General features: G+C 41.2%; 1 long non-coding RNA gene across 9 annotated transcripts in view; it reads right to left on the bottom strand.

The window, feature by feature from the left end:
- The window catches only part of LOC105100271 (uncharacterized), a 243,631-nt gene that overhangs the window by 86,884 nt on the left and 137,769 nt on the right, over positions 1 to 18,978 (bottom strand). The window lies entirely within an intron of this gene.

The following is an 18,978-nucleotide window of genomic DNA, read 5'->3' as shown; positions in this document are numbered from 1 at the left end:
TGTGATAGTTAATTTTACGTGACCAACCTGGCTAGGCTATGGTGCCCTGTTGTTTGGTCAAACACTAGGCTAGGTGTTGCTGAGCAGGTGTTTTGCAGATGTGATTCACACTTACAGGAAGCAGTCTTTAGGTAAAGCAGTTTACTCCCTGTAACGCAGGTAGGGCTCATTCAATCAGTTGAGAGGGTTAAGAGCAAAGACTGAAGTTTTCTATGAAAGAGAAGTTCAAGACTGCAGCGTGGAAACCCTGCCCGAGTTTCCAGCCTGCGGGTCTGCCCTGCGGATTTCAGACTCCCTCACCTCACAATCGCATGAGCCAATTCCTTAGAATCAATCCATTTCTCTCTTTCTCTCTCTCTGACCCTTTTTCTGTTTCTCTGGAGAACCCTGACTAAATACAAGCAGATATCAAACATCATTTCTATTTTATCACAATCCTAGATTAAAAATATCATCTAAAAGCTCTCCTGTGACTGCTCCCTAATACTTGTCTAGGGCCAATCAGAGTCGGGTTTCCTGGATTTCTCGCTGGGTTCCTCTGAGGACTCTTCTGGGTAGTCAGCTGAGAACTGGAGCTCATAGCTGCAGTACAGTGACAGCCAGGAGGTGACATTTCTAACATTCCTTTTTAAGAGGGGCAGATTTTAAGAGTCACCTTGGGCGACACAGTCATTGTGCAGCTGTGTAATGTTTGTGAGGAACTGACAGTCCTGCGTGAGCCACAGTGACCCAACTTGGCAGGGCCCCAGCACCTATTTATGGCCTGAAATCCAGGGGAAGACATCCCAGGAGGTGGCTCTCTCTCCTGGAACTGAGTCAGACAGACGACAACACTCCAGGGCAGAGTTAACACGACGTCTGACTGACGGCACCATGTTCCCTGAAGGACCTCCGGGGAGCCTCACTGAACTACTACAAATCCTGCGTTGCTGTCTAGCACTTGGTCATTTGGAAAAAGAAGGAAAAGAACTGCAGCAGGTCAATTAAAAAAAAAAAAAAGAGGACTTTACAACAGAAGGAAGGAAAAGACCAAGCGTAGTCTACTGACTACGAAGCAGCCACGCAGTTAGGTTCAGGGCTGCATTCGCACATTTGTCACAAGACTTCCCACACTGCAGCAAGGGTGATTCACAACTGCTCCTTGAGGACACATTCTGTGCCAGTCATTCTTGTATTTCCTGCACCTAGTTTAAGGCCAGGTGCATAGCAGGAACCTAAAAAATGTTCATTGAGTGAATGAGCTAGTAGAGACATAAAGCACTTCACATCCACGGAGCTGCGGTACCCAGCTGGGATCACTTCCCACCCCACCTCTGAGCTTAGCCGCCCAGCATGGCCCTGCACCCAGGACTATCTTCTTTCTAAATTAGCCCTGATTGATAGGCGCGGTCTCTTTGAGTTCCCCAAATCTCTAGGGCTGGAGTCCCTTACCTTGTGCGTATGTATTTGTATTCTTCTTGCTAGGGCTGCCGTAACAAAACATCATAGCAAAAAAACAAACCAACAAACCAACAAAAATGTGTTTCCTCAAAGCCCTGGAGGCGAAAAGTTTGAGATCAAGGTGTTGGCAGGATTGATTTTTTCAGAGGCCTCTCTCCTTGGCTTGTAGATGGCTGTCTTCTCCCCGTGTCTTCACGTGGTTTCTCCTCTGCACCTGTCTGAGTCCTAATCTCCAGGCATATTGGATTCGGGCCCCACCCGATGACCTCATTTAACTTAATTACCTCTTTAAAGGCCCTGTCTCCAAATATAGTCACATTCTGAGGTACTGAGGGTTAGAACTTCAACAGATGAATTTGGGAGGAATACAAATACAGGCTTACCTCAGAGATGTTCTGGGTTTGGTTTTAGACCACAGCAATAAAGCAAATATCCCAACGAAGCAAGTCACACAAATGTTTTGGTTTCCCAGTGCGTATAGAAGTTATGTTTATACTATAGTATGTATAAGTATGTATAGTATGTATGTATCTACTAAGTATGTAATGGCATTAGGTTTAAAAATATATAATGTGCATACCTTAATTTAAAAATACCTTATTGCTAAAAAATGCTAACCATCGTATGAGCATTTTGTGACTCATAATCTTTTTGCTGGAGGAGGATCTTGCCCAATACTGATGGCTGCTGACTGATTAGGGTGGTGACTGCTGAAGGTTGGGGTGGCTATGGCAATTTCTTAAAATAAGACAATAAAATTTGCCTCATTGATTGACTCTTCCTTTCATGAATGAGTCCTCTGTAGCATGCTATACTGTTTGATAGCATTTTACTCACAGTAGAACTTCTTTCAAAATTTGGGTTGATCCTGTCAACCCTGCCACTGCTCAATCAACTCAGTTTATGTATATTCTAAATCCTCTGTTGTCGCTTCAACAGTCTTAACAGCATCTTGACCAGGAGTAGATTCCATTGCAAGAAACCCCTTTCTTTGTCTGACCTTAAGAAGCAACACTTCATCTGTTCAAGTTTTGTCATGACAGTGCAGCAATCCAGTCACATCTTCAGGCTCCTCTCCTAATTCTCGTTCTCTTGCTGTTTCCACCCCATCTGTAGTTACTTCCTCCACTGACATCTTAAACCCCTCAAAGTCGTCCATGAGGGTTGGACTCAACTTCTCAGCTCCGATTAATGTTGATATTTCTACCTCTTCCCATGAATCACCAGTGTTCTTAATGACATCGAGAATGGTCAATCCTTTCCAGAAGGATTTCAGTTGACTTTGCCCAGATCTATCAGAGGAATCAATGACAGCTGTAGCCTTATGAAATATTTCTTTTTTTTCCTTTTTAGCACATTTTTATTCTTTTTTTTAATTGAAGTATAGTTAATTTATAATGTGTTAATTTCCGGTGTACACGAAATGTATTTCCTAAATGAGAAAGGCTTGAAAGTCAAAATGACTCTTTGATCCATGGGCTGCAGAATGGATGTTGTGTTAGCAGGCATGAGAACAACATGAATCTCATTGGCCATCTCCGTCAGAATTCTTGGGTGACCAGCTGTATTGTCAGTGAGCAGTAATATTTTGAAAGGGATCTTTTTCTCAGCCATAGGTCTCAAGAGAGGGTTTAAAGTACTCAGTAAACATGTTGTAAACAGATGTGTGGTCATCAAGGCTTTCTTGTTTACTTATAGAGCATAGACAGAGTATATTTAGCATACTTTTTAAGGGCTCTAGAATTTTTGAAATGGTAAATGAGCCTTGATTTCAAGTCACCAGCTGCATTAGTCTCTAACAAGACAGTCAGCCTGCCTTTGAAGCTTTGAAGCAGGTACTGACTTCTCTCCAGCTCTGTAAGTCCTAGAAGGCCTCGTCTTCCACTGTAAGGCCATTTCGTCTAGAAAATCTGTTGTTTAGTGTGACCACCCTCATGAATTTCTTTAGCTAGATCTTCCAGACAGTCTGCGGTGGCTTCTACATCAGGACTTGCTGTTTCCCCTTGCATTTTTATGTTGTGGAGGCTTCTGTCCTTCAACTTCATGAACTCTACTAACATCAAACTTTTCTTCTGTGGCTTCCTCACCTCAGTTTACATATGATTGAAGAGAGTTTGGGCTTCACTCTGGATTAGGCTTTGGCTTGAAAGAATGTTATGTCTGCTCTGATCTTCTCTCCAGACTGTCCAAAGTGTCTCCATATCAGCAATAAGGATGTTTCACTTTTTTTTTTTTTTTTTTATCATTTGTGTGTTTACTGGAGTAGCACTTTTAACCTCCTTCAAGAACTTTGCTTTTGCATTTACTCCTTGGCCAACGGTTTGGCCCAGGGGGCCTAGCTCTCAGCCTGTCTCGGCTTCCCATGTGCTTTTCTCACTCAGCTTAATCATGTCTAGCTTTTGATTTAAGGTGAGAGATGTGCGACTCCACCTTGCACTTGAATACTTAGAGGTCACTGTAGGGCTATTAACTGGCCTAATTTCAGCACTGTTGTGTCTCAGGGAATAGGGAGGCCCAAGGAGAGGGAGGGGGGACGCTGGTCAGGTAGCACAGTCAGAACACACACAGCATTTATCAATTTAGCTCACCATCTTATATGGGCATGGTTTGTGGTGCCCCAAAACAATGACAATAGTCACATCACATATCACTACTCACAGATCATCATAATAAGCGCAATAATGAAGAAGTTTGACATACTGTAAGAATTACTAAAATGTGCCACAGAGACATGAAGTGACCAATGTTGTAGGAAAAATGGTGCTAACAGACTTGCTCGATGCAAGGTTGCCACAAACCTTTCAATTTACAATTAAAAACTGCTAGACTTACCATATGATCCAGCAATCCTATTACTGGGCATATATCCAGAGAGAACCTTAATTCAGAAAGACACCTGCACCCCAATGTTCATAGCAGCAGTATTTACAATGGCCAAGACATGGAAGAATTCTAAATGTCCATCAACAGATGACTAGATAAAGTTGTGGTATATTTATACAATGGAATACTACTCAGCCATAAAAAATGATAAAATGCCATTTCCAGCAACATGGATGGCCCTCAAGAATGTCATTCTAAGTGAAGCCAGAAAAAGAAAGAAAAATACCATATGATATCACTTATATGTGGAATCTAAAAAAAAGACAAATGAACTTATTTACAAAACAGAAACAGACTCACAGACATAGAAAACAAATTTATGGTTACCAGGGGGGAAGAGGGTGGGAAGGGACAAACTGGGAGTTTGAGATTTGCAGATACTGACTAATATATATAAAATAGATAAACAAGTTTATACTGTATAGCACAGGGAACTATACTCAATATCTTGCAGTAGCTTACAGTAAAAAAGAATATGAAAATGAATATATGTATGTTCATGTATGACTGAAGCACTGTGCTGTACACTAGAAATTGACACAACATTGTAAACTGACTATACCTAAATAAAAAAAAGAACCCTTGAAAAAATTTTTAAAAATGCACTATCTGCAAAACATTTGATACAAAGGTATGCTATGTATATATATATATACATACACACATACAAGATATACATAGTTATATGAATATTTTCACTGCTTTAAGGTCAGGAAGGTAAGGTTTTCCATCCATTCTATTTTAGTGCCTTCTCTCCCGTTGCACAGACCCCTCAGTGAGCATGAAGGGAGAAGAACTGCAAGGTATGCTCCCTGTATCATTCCTCCAACTGATAATTAAATCACCCTCAGACTAATTAATTTCTTTTTCATTTATCTCAATTTTTACGTCCCCTTTTATAATTCGTGAAAGCTGAAAAGAAACAGGAGCACAAGAGTCTCGCAGTGGCCCACAGTGAAGTGACTAGATCCTGAGCTTCCTGAGAACGGGCTGGCCTTGGGTCTGTGTGCTGTAGCGTATAACACACTACCTGGCACATAATAGGTGTTCTAAAAATATATGGCTAAAATGATGTGTGCAGGAAAAAGGACCTCCTGCTAGGTTCCTGTTTTCCAATTCCAGAGTCACATTTGCCCCCTAAGCAATATTCCCCTCTGCTGACTCATGTGGAGCCCATTGTATCTTACTTTTTAAAAAACATCTTTACGGAGAGACACCTATTTCCTGGAGTTTCAGCAGACCTGTGTTTGGGGCTAGAAGACCTTAGAATTTTATTTGCATGAAAATATAAACCAAATGGCATCAACCTAGGAGACAGTGAGCATTGTCCATCCAGAGATAAACCTACTGACACATACACGGGCGCCAGCCGCGGAGCCCCCTAGACTTTCCGTTGCTGGGGGAGAGTGTTCCATGGGCACATGCCTGTCAGGGCAGCCTGGCTCCTGACCTTGCCTTTGCCCTGGCCCGAGAGGCAGCATCCAGAGGCAAAGGGTGGGCACTTGGCTACTCTGTCTCGAGTCCTCCCTGTCTATCACCAGGCATTCCTTTGATGGGCCAGTAATCCATCGATAAGAACACCCTATTGCTGCAAATCCTGGAAATGTACCGTGGAACATTCTGTATCCTGATCTGTGCTCATAAGTTGACCCTGACCCTTGAATGAATGATTCTGATCTGGTTAACTTCCTGTCTTCTGGCTCTGGATCCAAACTGTATATACACTAGTTCCTGTTATGGTTACTTGGGGAGGGGGGAGGAAATAAGTAATAACTACTACAACACAATGATTAGTCATCAGGTTTCCGACCTGTTAATTCGGAACAGAGCGCCAAGAAAACAGAAAACCAAACTCCATGTCCTCCACGTTGAGACAGAGGAGTCCTGATGGATATACATGTGGGTAGGCCACAACTTAGCTTCTTGAGAAACTCCATCGCCCGCTGTAAAATCAGCTATGGCCCAGTGATTCTGTCCTGCCAGCGGTCAGCAATGGCCAAGGTGGAATGCCACCGCCCAGCACTCACTGCGACAGGGCCCTGGAGTTCCATGTCACTTGATGGGGTTAAAGGTGTGCTCTACTGGATACTGGACTCCAAGTCCTGAGGACCAAAACTCAAAATTCAGCTCTGGAGTAACTACATTCTCTAAGCAAGTTACTAAGCCTGTTTTTTCGGTATGTTTACAAAATTGGAATACCAGCACCTAACCTCTAAAAGAAGTGCTATGGAGGTTCTGTAATAAGGAATCATTCTGCCAATCAGCCAACAAATATTTACTGAGGGCACACTAGTTGCCAGACACTGCTCTAGGATCTGGGGACACAGCTGCGAACATGCCCTAGTGGGGCTTATATTTTAGTGGAGGGAATTGGACAAAAATCTAATGAGCAGATAAACAAGCAGGGCAAGGAGGGACAACGGGTAACACAGCACAGGACAGGAGTTTATCTCAGGTAGGATGGGCAGGGCGGGGCATACGCGCAGAGTTCAGAAGGAAGAGACGGACGGAGACGTGCACATGTCAGAGGGAAAGAAAGGCCTGCCCCCCACCCACTGAGGGTTTAGCAAGAGCAGAAGGCTGGAGGCACGAACACGCTTGGTGTGTTGGAAGAAGTGTATGGAGGTCACCGCAGGTGAAGCGGGGCGAGCAAGGGGGAGATGTTGGAAGAGGAGGCCAAGAAGGCGGACTTGTATCGGGTAGGGCCTTGGAGCCAGGGAATGAGCATTTGGACTTTATTCCCTCAGAGGAAGCAGCTGGAAAACCTGAGCAAAAGAGTGATGTGAGTACATCTGTGTTCTACGAGATCACTCTGGCTGCTGTGTGGAAAAGTCCAACAGTTAATAGCTACACCTTACTGCATATAAAATAGATAAACAACAAGGTCTACTGTACAGCACAGGGAACTATATTCAATTTCTTGTCATGAGCTATAATGGAAAAGAATCTGAAAAAGATAGATACATATATATGTATGTATATGTAAAACTGAATCACTTTGCTGTACACATGAAACTAACATTGTAAACTGACTACATTTCAATAAAACATAAGAATTTAAAAAAAAGAAAAAGAAAAAGCCCAACAGACAAGAATGGAAGTAGAGCGAATGGCTGGGAGGGCAGGGTAGCATTTGGGTGGGCAAGAGTAGAGGCCTGGGCTAGATTGACAGCAGTGGAGATAGGAGAAGTAGAATCAGGATGTATTTTTTCGGTGCAGCCACTAGGATTTGCTAATAGACTAGCTGTGGATATGAGACAGAGCACCTGTCATTTAGCGCATGTTGATTTGGGGGTACCACAGTGAGGCATTTCTCTCAAGAACACAGATCTCAAAGAGGAAGATTACACCCAGGCAAAAACCCTAAAACCAGGGCATGATGGCTCATAACCACGATCTGCAGAGTCACCTTAGCAAAATGGCCAGGTACTGCTGCCAGCAACATAAGACCAGACCTCAAAGGTTTTAATATAGCTAAAGAAAGGCTGTTATCAGCCAAATGCAGGTTTTTTATATATGAAAACATTTATAAAAAGAGAATTATGGAGGCAGAAGATGACTGTGCCTTCCCAAACACCATCCAGAGTATGGGGAGCCTTGCCAAGTGATGTCAAGCATTATGGTCGCATTGGCAAGGCTGTCTCTATCGCAGGGATTGATACAGGGAATTGCAGCCAACTGACTTCGAGTATCCTAGACTTTTGGCAAGATGAGCCTCATTGCAGAGATGGATGCTGATTGCTAGGTAAGTATGGCAGGCGGTAAAAAAGGAAATCTGGTCATTGCAATCATAAAAGAGTCCCGAAGATGGCTATTAACAGGAGAGCAGGCATTGAGACAAAGGGCAGACAAGTCAGGAAATCATTGCTCCTTGGCCTGAGTGAAAGAAGTGTGGTCAAACACAAGTTCATTCGTCTGCGGAAGCCCCGATCTCTATTACTGTCTTTAAATTAAAGGGCAACGAGACCTGTCATGCATAGACGTGCTTGGATAAAAAAAGCAGCGTGATAAATGTTTTCAACCTTGGTGCTAAGTAGTGAAGCACCTGATGGATAGTTTTCAACAGTAGAAATATCAACACTAAATTTTGTTCGCTCTTGCATAATTCAGTTTCAAAGAAAATTATTCTTTGAAAATGGTATCCTACTGACTGACCCTATAAAATACTTATTGTTTATTAATGCATGAGATTTATCAGGTTTCGGAAAACCAAGCATTCCACATAAATAACCCGCAGACACCGATATTTTAAGTACACTGACAAAAATCATTCTAAAATAGATTACACTCTTTTCTGTGGCATCTTAGACAGAGGGCAGTGAACATATTTCACCCTTTTCTTAATGAATCAGGCTCGTTACCATGAACATTAGTAACCATCATGCTCTCAGGAACCACTGACCTCCACAGAGTGACACCTTCCTGGACCAAGTGGTCACTCTTAAAAATAAAAGGTTACAAACATTTCTCTTTGATCACTCCCTATCAAGGGGTTACTTTCTCTTTTGGCTGCTGCTGGTGTGTCTGACTTTAGCAGGGTGCTATGGACTGAATTTTGTCCCCTTAAAATGCATATGTTGAAACCCTAACCCTCTAGTGTGGTGGGTTTTGGACGTGGGGCCTTTAGGAAGAAAGTAGGTTTAGATGAAGTCGTGAGGAGGGAACCCTCACGATGAGGTTAGTGCCCTTATAGGAAAGGACACCGGAGAGTTTGCTCCTTCTCTTTCCTTGTACGCGTGCTCTAAGGAAAGGCCTGCAAGCCAGCAAGAGGACTGGGAACCAGACAGGCCTGCACCTTGATCTTGGACTTTCCAGCTTCTAGGACTGGGAGAAATAGCCACCTTGTTTAGGCCTTCCTGTCTATGGTGTTTTGTTATGGCAGCCTGACCTGCCTGCCTCACGGAACAACCACATCTCCATCTCCTGATTCCCTACTTCTACTGTCAACCGCTTGACCCAATTTTGCTTAGAATAAAAGTTTGAATGTAAGCCATGGATGCTATTTCATTTATTTTGATTGCTCAAGTGTCTGCATTATCTCCTTTCAAATTCCAAGTTAAATTTTGGCATGCAGTATTTACATTTGTTTTCTAGGCTGCTTATAGCTGAAAACTGATTAATTAAAAATCTGCACAGACCATAATTTTTTTTAAAGAAGGGGGGAAAAAGTGTTCAATTGTCTCTCACATCTGAGTTAAGAGAAGACTTGTAAAGCCTCTTAAATTCAGAGACAGGTGTTCTTGAGAAACCATGATGATAGTCTCTCTGACTTCTAGCATTTTCTGGTGTGAATGGTTGAAAGATCTGGCAAGGGTGGGAGTGAGGCTGAGAAGCAAATAGAAAATGTGTATGCTGAAATTTATTTTGTCTTCAGGGATATAGTTAAGGTGGTATTTTTAGACGTTTGGGAGTTTGGGAATATTGGGGGCAAGGGAGGAATGTTGCTAATAAAACCTCTGGAATAATAAACATAATTAGTAAGCAGTTCATGTCAAACATATTATTACTGTGGTTAGGTGACAAGATAAGCATAAACTGCAAAAGACTATTATTCTGAGAGTAAATAGTATGACTTCCGACCACATTTAGCATTTGTTCTGGGTGGGGGCTGCTGTTAGCTTGCAGGAGGGAGGCCAGGAGGGGGGCTCTCTTGAGCTGTTTTTTTTTTACCCCTGATTTTTAGCAGATGGCTTAATAGTGAGTGGTGAAGATGCTTAACAGAATGGGGTCAAGGAATACTTGACGAGGAACCTGCTTAGGAGATGAAATTTGAAGATTGTCTACTGCTCGTAAGGCCCTGGAGAGGGAAAAAAAATGTACTTTGCGAGTAATGACTTGTTATTTCATGTACATTTTATGCCATGTATATATTATGAGGCCTCTCGGATATAAGAGAGGAAAGAAAATAGAGCTTAGTTATAAAGTAAATAAAGAGGTCATTTACTTATTTCAAACTCCCACCTTTGGAGCAGACCCAAGCACATCGTGAGGGAAATACGTACAGGGAGTACAAATATTCTATAAGCTGAGTGCCAGAATTTGAGGAGTGGCAATTGAAAAATGAAAAATCAAAAAAGCAAGAAAGAAAATCACGTGACTCCCTTGCCTGTACTGTAAGCACACGGTCCTACGTGGAAGTGCTGTTGGATGCCTACTATCTCCCCGAGGGCATTTTCAGCCCTGGCCGAGAACAGCAGCTTAGACCTAGTGGGGCAGCTCCAATGTTTGTGCAAGAAACAGCTGCATTCGTGACAGTTTACTAAGCACTTTCACCTAAATGATTACAACAGTCCCCGACGAGATTGCATTACTCTTCGTATAAGGAAGGCAAAACTCAAGAAGTTAAACCCTTTCCCCAAGAACAAATAGTCAAGAAGGATCAGAGGGGGGTCTTCAACTCAGATCTGACTCCAAGTTCAATGCTCTTTCCACTGACTGCACGAGGTAGTACACAGCAAACAAGAGGCACGGTCCTCCCCCAGCAGGGGGCGTGACCACAGCCCAGCAGCACAATAAAGATGAGCTCCAGAGTGACAATCCACAGCCACGTGATTGGCTTCACACTGCACCTTCTATCTCCCAACTTATTTCAAATGCCTCAGTCCACACAAAAGTACAGTGACATCCTGGCTTAGAACGAGCATTTCATCATGCACTCGTCATGCACCCTTATTCACTGGAACACTATGTACTTGTTCAAGTGCGCTCAGACTATCACTCATTGCTCAGTTTTCAATTGGTTGTCTGTGGATAGCATCGGAAATGACAGAGCTTATTTGCAGTGAATGACAGGGTAATTTCCAGTCAAGCTCAAGTTTATGATCCAGCAAGACCAAATGTGTAGAGTGAGACTGGAAACGCCATCTCATCAAACAGTTTTAAAGGTGTTTCAAAGTTTAAAGATTTTTCAAAGCATGCGTGAGAATCGCCAGGTTACCCATATGTGCCATTGGTTTGAATGGAAAATAATTTCGAAAGCTACTTTTCCATAGAGATTTTGAACAAGGATTTTGTTTTCCAGAAATTTCTTACTTCAGTTTCACCTGAAGAGTTTCCTGTTCTGTCTACCACACAGCCTGGCTTATCTTTATCAAAAGGCCATGAGGATTCCAGGGCTTTCTCCCTTCCTTGAGTTACTTTGGCCTTTTTGCGTAAATCATTAAGGCCGGCACCTAGCACATGGTCATCTGGCATTTCTTCATATACAGACGTCTTTTGTTCCTTGTCAAGACTGCACCTTCCCTGAAGATCAAGACCGTGTATTATACACTTGGTACTGTAACAAAACTCTATAGACAGATCAAGTAACTACACTAGGTCTTTAAAACAGTGGGAATTATTACATGGTGGAAATTTAATGGTAAATGATTACACAGTGATAGAAGGATTGAGACGCCAAAAGGAGTACACAACCCACAAGTCAGCAATAGCAGGACGCCTCTACCACTCCTAGGGGTGGGGGAAGGATGGTCAGAGGTGTATTACCATAGCCCAGAAGCCGAGCCTTCCAGTAAGAGCTGGAACCGTGAAGGCAATCCAGTTACTGTCAGATCCATCAAAGGAAGGACAAATAGAGGTGAGAATACCCTGACTTCTCTGCCCAACTCTCACTCTCCAATTTGTGACCACTGCCCTCTTTTGGTGCACCTACTTGGACGCCAAAGAGTGAGAGCCTGTATCTGTGACACAAATCAGAGGGAAAAAGGATCTGAGAGTAGTTTACAGAAACAGTGATTAATGAATTCTTACCGGTAGATACAGAAATCAATTAATCCAGAAGCAATCATTGTACACTACAATTCAATTTTCGCTTTTAAAATGATTAGTATAAAAGACTACAGGATAAGAGATTAAGATATGTGGAATACACTTCTGCTTCTGGCAATGGTAGACCGGGAGATGTGGACTAATCCTCTCGCTGAGGATAACCAATGCACAGGCACACACACGTATACATATACATACACACATTCTGCTTGACTGCACTGGAGAGCTAACAAGATAGTAAAGGTCCAGTGTTTGGGTTTTCCTTCTGACAGAATTTACCAATTCAGGAAGAGGCAGCCAAAGGGCTAAGCAGCATATTTGGCAGTCTCATGGAGATAAAGTCACAAATGTTGTAGTCTTGGGCTTAGTAAGAAAGCGTAGGTTATCCTTACAGAGTGAACCAGAAGGAGACTGGCTCTTACAGCTACTTCAGCTCAGCTTTGAATCATCTTCATCCCTGAAATTGGATTAAGATGATTCCAGATGCTAGAACTTCCAGGCATGTAGCAAAACAAAACAAAACAAAAAAACCCATAAATCTTCCCTGCAGAAAGGAATTCTCCTAGACATCAAATTATTTCTGCAAACAATTTTTCAATATAATTTCAGAAAGACAATATAATAATAGCAAGAAGACATAACAGGAGACGGCAGAACTAACATACAATGGAAATAGATCTATAGTAGGTCCAGTTACTAGATTTATCAGGCATGAGTTTAAGATAACTATGGTTGATAACTGTGAAAAGTGGGTGATGGATTCTTGTGGGTTCACATATATTTCCCTCTACATTAGTATATACTGTGAATTTTTCATGATAAAAAGAAAAAAGTCTATGAACCAGTCCAAAGAGAATCTTAGTTGGCTCTTTTGTCATCGCCACATCAGGAGCACACTGAATACCGCTGTCTAGGGAAATATCCCATCATCTCTTGACATTCTTCAAAGTTTGTTATGTCATGAATAGCAATGAAATATAGAAAGCATAAAAACAAAACTATGCTTACTCTTTCAAGGAAATAAAAGACCAAATTGTGAGTTCAGCACAGAATAGAAATTATGTTTAAAGGACACTTCAAACTGAAAAAGAAGTCGAAATTCTAGAATTGAAAAATGCAGTAACCAAAATTACGACCTCAATGGATCAGTTAAGAGCAATTTGTACACAACTGAAGAGAGACTTCACGAACTAGAACGAGCAAATAAAGGAAAAAATACTCAGCATAAAGAGACAAAGGTTGGGAAGTACTTTTTAAAGAGGGTAAGAGAGTAGGGAAAAATAGGGAGACGCTCTAACATACTTCTGGAATCCCAGAGAAAAAGGAAAGAAAAAATGAGTCCAAAGTAACATTTTAAAAAATAGTGACTGAGAATCTTCCAAAAGGATAACAAGCAATAAATTGTGGATTCAAGAAGCCCTAGGAACTCCAAGTAGGATAAATAAAGAAGTCCTTGCCTTGGACTTTACTAGGCAAGTCACAGGAAAACTGGGGAAAATCAAATACAAAGAAATTTTAAATGCAGTTCGTGTACAAAGAAAAATGCTTTCAAAGAAGCAACAAGACCAACAGCCCTCTTCTCAAAACATAAAAGTGAATGTCGAATCAAATTTCTTCAAAGTAGTTGCCTTTTGAGGGGACAAGGGAGAGACTGGGAGGAGACATGAGGGGCATTTCTGGGCTGCTGTCAATATTTCACTTCTTGACCTGGCTGTGCTTACGTGGATATTTACTTCCTGATTAACCACTGAGCTTACATTTATATGTCTCATATACCGTACTGTATGTTTATAACAGTTTATCCCATGTTTAAAAATAGATTGTGGTAGAAAGAGTTCTAATTATTAAATAATCATACAGTCACTCTCATGCTGCACTAGCTCTATTCGAAAGCAAGCTTTATGTACAGCACAATGTCAGGCTACAGAAGGAAAAGGCTGAACATTTGAGATAAAAAAGTTACATGAGTCCCAGATACGTAACTAAAACCAGCCAAACCTCTTCTTTCTTATCTGTGATCCAGAAGAAGCCAGGCTGTATTGACCAAATAAATATGCTAATCACAAATGTTCACATCACTAATATGTTAAACAGGCTTCCAAAGTGCTTAGTTTAAATCTTTGAAAGTCATTTGTCTCCAAAACCTTAACTATACACCGTCCTCTGCTACTATTACTTGTTTGTCAAATTTTACATTACAAAATATAATTAACAAAGGGACAAGACTGGATCTTTTTCAATTATTTCATCATTAATTGTACTATCTTTGATAACTGCTTTTTTCTCTAAAATACAGAAGCTATCAAAATTATAGGGATGGAAATGGATCGGTGCCATTCATTCTAGAGGTGGTAAGGCTACATCCATGCTGCTTCGCATACTTCCCAGAGTCACCATGAAAACACGAAGAGAAGCTAACGGCAACTAGTAAGAGTTTTAATTGATGAGTACCTGCCCATTACAGCAATTTCCACTTGCAGAAGCATCCTGGCTGACATTGTTATAGGGCAGTGTAACTGAAAAGAGTGGGACTAATTGGAGCAATTAATTAAAAATACACAATTAGCTTCCACGGCAGAGAGATTTTTTTTTAGTTCCTGTCCTCATCGCTTGAGGCCTGAGAGAATTTTATTGAGTCTTACCACATGGGGGTTGTCCGTGCTGATAATTAACAAGGAGAGACAGGGAACAGAGGCGTAGAACTCACAGGCCAACCAGGAGTGTTGGAATTTGGCCAGTTTCCTCCGTGACCAGTCAAGAACAGAACAAAGGCCAAGAGCCTGAATGAGAACATGGGGTGGGGTCTAAATGAGAGACCCTGAAGTAGAGAGGTTTAATTCTCTGTCCATAAAGAAGTAAGGTAACTATTACTTGTCTACTTCCTGAGAGCATGGAGAAGACTCAGGAACGACTTTAGTGTTGGCAGGGAACAACACTGCTCCTTTGCTGCTGACCATCACTACTGTCTGGCCTGAGGTTGGGGGATTTCAAGGTTTGGCAGCTGGTTTCTAGAATTAAGTCTGATTTTTTTTTTTTTTTGGTTCCACCTCTGAGTGATAAAAAGGAGTGAGAACATCTCTAGAAGGACAAGAAGAGTTGAAAAAGGGACCTATTCTCCTCTACTCACTACCCGATCTAGCCCTCACCTGGAAACATGCAGAGAATATACCAATGAGCCTGGGGTACAGGATAGATCACAAAAATTCCTTCTGTATATTTCAAACCAAGATGTCAGGCTAAAGCTTACACCTGGTTATCTGGCCACAAAGGAAGCTGAATGTGAATAAGTGAAAAGTAAAGACAGATTAGTAAGAGCCTTTTCTGGGAAAGGTCACTAAGTGATCTCATGTGTCCCTCTGCAAAGGACCTGCCTGGGTTTTCCTCCACACCCTTCTCCTGGGCACTCTGCTGGGAAGTTACATTCTGCATAGGCTCGCTTCCTCCCATGATCAGTCTCTGTTCCAATCAAATGGAGCTAGAATCATGGTGACAGGCTATGTAAAGAGGATGCTCCATTGAGCAAGCATTACGTATGACTTAGGCTCCAAAGAAAGCTCTTTGTCATAGCTGTTTTCATGGTCCAGTACACATTACATCTGAAAAAAGATGAACTTGGTGATCCTTGGTTACAAATAAACCAGGTCTTTGTTTCAGCATTTTAGTTCAAACCCAGAACTGTAAATACCTGGCTTTCCATGGTACTTCCACAGACTTAAGATGATGGAAGTGTAGTGGCAAAATACTGACCAGGTCTATAAACTCCAACACATTTATTAGAAACAAATAGTGAACAGCTAGAAAACAACGCAAAACCTACCTAAAAATCTCTTTGCTAAACATTTGAAATAAAGCTCGTGGTGATTAGAGGAAAGAGGTTAAATTTACCTTTATTTTCCCACTTGCTTCAGCACTTAACTATTGTAGCCATGACTGGACATTTGATATATCGCTCTTTAACCTCAAACATATTTGCAATCTTCTTTGCCATCCCCTAGTTGAATGCATATAAATCACATCCACTTGTGTTCAGTAAATATGTACATCACATAGCCAATCAAAAATTTATGATGCTTCAGTGATTGATGCAGAATGCCAAAACATTTTAATTGCTTTGTATATCCACGGCTTCAAGCTCACTCTAACACAACCAATTAAAGCACTGGCATAACATTTGGCAGCAGAGAATAAATAGATGTAACCTCAAATTACATTCATTACCAAAACCGTTTCAGTCATTAAGGATGAGGGAAATTGTGTCAAATTAGAGCAGTATAGATGGTGTTTAGAGCAAAAGGTACCAATATCCTGCCACAGATATCAGCCTCCCCACACTACCAGGACTGTAAGACAGAAATCCACAAAAGACGAGCAAAAAGGAAGCAGGTAACTATTATTATATGTGTTTGTGGGCCCGAAGTCAAAGGTGAAAGCTTGAAGACACTGGAATAGACAATAACTTCCCATTTTTTTTCTAGTTGAATTAAGCCTAAATAGCTTATGTCTAAAGCAAGCCGACCTATTGGCATAGGCAGAAACATAATCAGAGGCAGACAATAAGAAGCAGTGACTGGCTCCAATTCTTAGCCCAAGAATGGCCCAAATCTGACCACTGCCCAAGAGGGAAGAGAATAGAAGGGAGATAACAAGACAGCTAGGCCTTGTCCCACTAAGGAACGGTCTTGGCCTTTAACATTCAGCTGTTATACGGGAGAAAGAGAAAATAGCAAACTACAATCGATGGCTAAATGTGACACTGACTAATATTTGAGTGAAGATTCTCAGCTGAGAGTGACAGAAAACCCATCTAACATTGACTCAATTGAGAGTATGTTTACTTTCAGTGTGGGTGCAGGCAATAGTTGGTGTCGGTTCACCAGCTCGATAATAACAGAGCCCTGTTCGCTGTTCTCAGTCTTTCTCTTGGGTCTGTTACCTCATGGTTGCAAGATGGCTGCCAAAATCTAGGCATCACATCTGAATTCAAGGCTAGAAGCAAGGGAAAGGGGTTCCAGTATGACTGTACTTTTATCTGGAAAATGAAACGCTTCCCCAAAGCTGCCAAAATAATTTTGTTTGCATGTAATTGGACAAAAGTGTGTCATGTGGCCACTCCTGGCTACAAGAGAGTACGAAAAAGTGAGTACTGGGGATGTGGGCAAGGGAGTTCTCCTTCTTGGGAAAGAGTGAGGTGTGGGGCCAGGGGCAAGATAGAAATGAGGAAATAAGAGCCTTTAAGGAGATTACGTCAATATCTGGCATCTGGTTTTCAGCTACGATCACTAGAAGTGCAAAGGAAACATTCCCTTCCCTATTTCTCACACACAGGAAAACATTTCACCAAAGACCAGACTATTTCACATCAACTTACCCTAACAGGATGAGTGCAAGAGGTTTCCCTGGACCAACAACCCAGAACACGTCTGCAGCGTCACAGAACCTGAAAGACCAGACTGTTTACAGGGCTTCTTTGAGATTCTGATCAGGCTATGTATCATCTTCTTTAACATTTTTATTTACCAAACAACAAATAAGATGGGGAAATAATGTCATACGAAGATACAGGAAAAACCCTTGAACGGACAATGCACGGCCTGGTGTTGAAAATGCTGAAACATGAACAACAAGTTTATATTGTAGAGCACAGGGAACTATATTCAGTATCTTGTAGTAACTTATGGTTAAAAAGAATATGAAAACGAAGACATGTATGTTCCTATGTGACTGAAGTATTGTGCATTACACCTGCAACTGACACAACACTGTAAACTGACTATACTTCAATAAAAATTTATTTTAAAAAAGAGAAAATGCCAACATAAATGGAATACCTGATAAACAACTGAAAAGTGATGAGAAAGGCAACGAAACTACACTACTCCTAAAGGAATCTCGGAGATTAAAAGTCCAGAGATGAAACAGGGAAAAGTAGAGAAGGCCCCGCAAAACTTCTCTGAAAACTAATTGGTGAGATGTAAGGAAAAGTGGAGCGAGGGCAGCTATTTTGCTGCAGAAATAGCCTTATTTTTTTCCAAGTATGTAAAAATCCACTTACGGCAAAATATTTTGGCCAGAACATAGTTTCCCACTATATTTTTCAAGCTCGTGAGGCAAATATACCCTACCTAGATTCTAATGTGCTGTAGGATCAAAGGCCTGTGAAGTAGAATATTTCTCATTTACTCAATTAGCAAAGTGGTTCTGAACCCCTTCTATCAACTAGACTCACTTGGGAGCTTTTACGTTTACAGGTGCCTCGGCCCTCCAACTCTCCAGAAATTCTGATTTCATTGGTTTGGGGTAGAGCTCAGGTATAGGTTTGTTTTGTGTTTATTTGTTTGTTTGTTTAAAACTCTTGCATTGATTTCAAAGTGAAAGCCAGAGTTGAGAAAAACTGGATCAAAAACCAATACTCCATGGTGTTGAGGGTACAGTGAAGTCAGAACACACATAAACTTGACTAATGAGTGAAAATTAGTATCATCTGTCTGAAATGCAACTTGGCAATATGCCAGATGCCTAAACAGATTCCCTTTCTAAGAATATGTCCTCAAGAAATGGGCAAAGAATCAAATGTTGATTGATATACTGAAATGATTGAAATGCAACATTAGTTATTATTAGTAATATCCAGTAATACATACAATTAACTAGCCTGACACTTTTGTGTTAAGATGTTTTCAAAGAAAAACTTCAAAAAAGTGCTAACAATAGTCTCATAATGGGATTACATTAATAATGTTCACTTCTTTATAGTTTTCTTTTCTTTTTTTTCCAGATAATCTATGTACACATGTTAATTTTACAATCAGGGAAAAAAATACTTTTCAAAGCCTTTAGTTGTAGTATTCGTGGGCCCTTCGCTTGGTTGGAAAAGTCTGATTACTGCCA

Source organism: Camelus dromedarius, chromosome 10, assembly GCF_036321535.1.
Source record: "Camelus dromedarius isolate mCamDro1 chromosome 10, mCamDro1.pat, whole genome shotgun sequence".
In the NCBI taxonomy this organism is placed as follows: Eukaryota; Metazoa; Chordata; class Mammalia; order Artiodactyla; family Camelidae; genus Camelus; species Camelus dromedarius.
Note: the sequence above shows the minus strand (reverse complement) of the source record. Positions and strands in the feature narration are given on the sequence as shown.